Raw genomic sequence first — 2,528 nt, forward strand, 5'->3', positions numbered from 1 at the left:
CCTGGGGCCTGACTGGTCTCCAAGGAGTCTGCAGAGTGGACGAGCCCTGGGCTGGAATCCAGGGGCCTGAGTGCAGAACGCAACTGTGTGCGGAGCCTCCCTGCCCTTTTTGGCTCAAAAGGTTTGACTCGTGCTGTTGCCATTGGTTCACTTTTGCAAGTCACCTCACTTCTCTGGGCCTTGCTTTCCCCACCCGTGAAACGGGAGAGCCGGATTCTGAGCGCCGAAACACATCTCAGCTGGCACAGCCGGTGGGACGGAGGGAGGGGTAGGACGGGGGCCAGGCGGCCACCTCGGGCAGCGCGCAGCTCGGCCTCCCTTCAGGGACCTGCTCTGACCCTGTGAAGCCCAGGGGCAGACTGCTCGCTGGGGACCAGACCCTCCTGAACAGACTCAGCTTGCCGGGGAAGGGGAGAGCTCAGGAGTCAGTCCGCATCGCTCCCCGCCTCGGTGCGGTGCCCACTTTTCTCAAGGTTTGTCCCTGGCATTCAACATCTCGAGGTTTGTCCCTGGCCTTCAACATCTCGAGGTTTGTCCCTGGCCTTCAACAGCCGGCCACCGGATGCTCCCCCGAGCACTCTCCTCACGTCCGGTGCTGCCATGAGCGCCAGCCTTCCTGGACTGGACCTCACAGCCACGGATGAGCCTTTGTCAGTCGAGAGTCTTAAGGTCTGGAGGATTTTAAAGCTAAAACAGGTTTTGTTTTCTGTTTGTTGTTTTTTTTTAAGAAACGCTTTTTGGATGCTGAATCTTCGAGAACCTCAGAGAGGCTCTGGAACCATCCCGCAGGAAAAGGCGCGTATGTACAGACAGAGAGAAACAGACATGGTATGCGATTTCTGAGGACTCGGGAATAGCCTGACACCACCTGTGGCCCCCAAGTGCCCTCAATTACTCCCTCGCCCCATTTTCAGAGGGAGGAACTGTGGCCAGAGAGAATAGGGCTGACCAGTTGGCTGCAGGGAGCAGAGGAGGTAGCCCCCTGGCTTCTGAGACTAGAATCCTTCACATGCCACCAGGAACCTGTCACCCCCTCAGAGCAGTAGTGGCCTTTTGAGAAATACTTTCAACAGGGAAAGTGGTTTTTCCGATTACATGTCAGTAACTAGAGCCAGCCGTCACTGCCCTCCTCTGCCTGTGACTGCAGTTCCCACCTGTCCCCGAGGAGGCTCTCTGTCCTGGCCTGAGACGGAATCCAAGCTCACAGTGCGAAAGGAGGGGGCTGGCACTGGAAGTGAAGGAGGCACAGAGCAACCCATAAACCCGCCGACCTGACACCCCAAGATTTGCCTTCCAGTAACACCCCCGCCCTAGGTCCTCCCAGCGCCCAAGTCTGAGGATTCTGACAAAGCTTGCTTTAAGCTCCCCGCTCCCCAGCTGCTGGCAGAGCGAGAACGAGCTTAACTAAAATCAAATCCCAGGACCAGCAACGGAAAGTGCACACGACGTCAGCTAAGCTCAACCAGAATAAATCAATAAATAATCAGGAAGAATGGCGAGCGAGAGTGAGAGGGAGAGGTATGGCTTCTCCCGCGTTCCTAGGACGGCCATGCGCCGGGACTCCGTGCAGGGGCCAGCAGGGCCTGGGCGCAGAGTGTGGGCCCTCGGGGAGAATGTCGGCTGGCGGAGGTCCTCTGCATGGGCTCGGAAGGACATGGGCACCCACCCCAGCTGTCCGTGACACTCCGCGTCGAATGTGCCTCTGAGAGGCGTTGTGTATTATGCGAGCTTTGTTCCAACTCGGTTGCTGGCTCGGGAAACTAGAAAAGATGTCCCCAGGGGTCCCCTTTCCCGAGTCGGGGCGTTTGCCTCATTTTGGCCAATGCATGCATTTTCTTCCCCAAATACAAAGGCACATGGACTTAGTCAGATCTGCTCTCAGCCGTAATTTGAACCCAAAAGATTGATTGCTCAGGAGAAAGTCGGCTTGAGAAGAAGACCTTGGCTGGAGGCAGGACCACCTTTCCAAGAATGCCGGCCTCCGGGGTGGGGAGCCACTCCTGGCCAGCGCAAACGAGCTTTGGGGAGGGAGGGGAGGTGGGGCTGTCACACCAAGCATCTTGCAAAGAAAGGTGTCACCCGGCCCCAGGGCTGTGGCCCATGTGGCTCCGTGCTGGTGGCCGCTCTCACTCAGAAGCATCCCGGCAAGAACCAGCGTGGGATCCGCCTGGGACCCTCAGCAGAGGGACGTCTCTGCCCGTCCTCCCTCGGAAAACGTCCTTGCCTTTAGAACACGGGCGTATCTGCTGCCCGCCACGTCCTCCGAAGCCGAAGTGACCTCTGTGTTTGGAGTATGGGCGTCTCCCGAATCTCCCCGCCTTCCCCAGCCCTGGACAGCCACGAGGAGTCTCCCCACCCCCGACGGTCGTGAGACGTGCCCCACAGCAGGGCCTGGCGACCTTGGCGAGCAGATGCTGTCGAACGTCGTCGGGATGGGAGAGGCTGCGGGATGGGGGGGCCGCCGAGGCTGGCCCTGGAAGCCCGCGGAACGCAGGGCTCTGGGGCCGGCTGGGGCCGACATGAGAGGC

The sequence above is a fragment of the Pteropus vampyrus genome, unplaced genomic scaffold, assembly GCF_000151845.1.
Source record: "Pteropus vampyrus isolate Shadow unplaced genomic scaffold, Pvam_2.0 Scaffold183, whole genome shotgun sequence".
Taxonomy (NCBI): domain Eukaryota; kingdom Metazoa; phylum Chordata; class Mammalia; order Chiroptera; family Pteropodidae; genus Pteropus; species Pteropus vampyrus.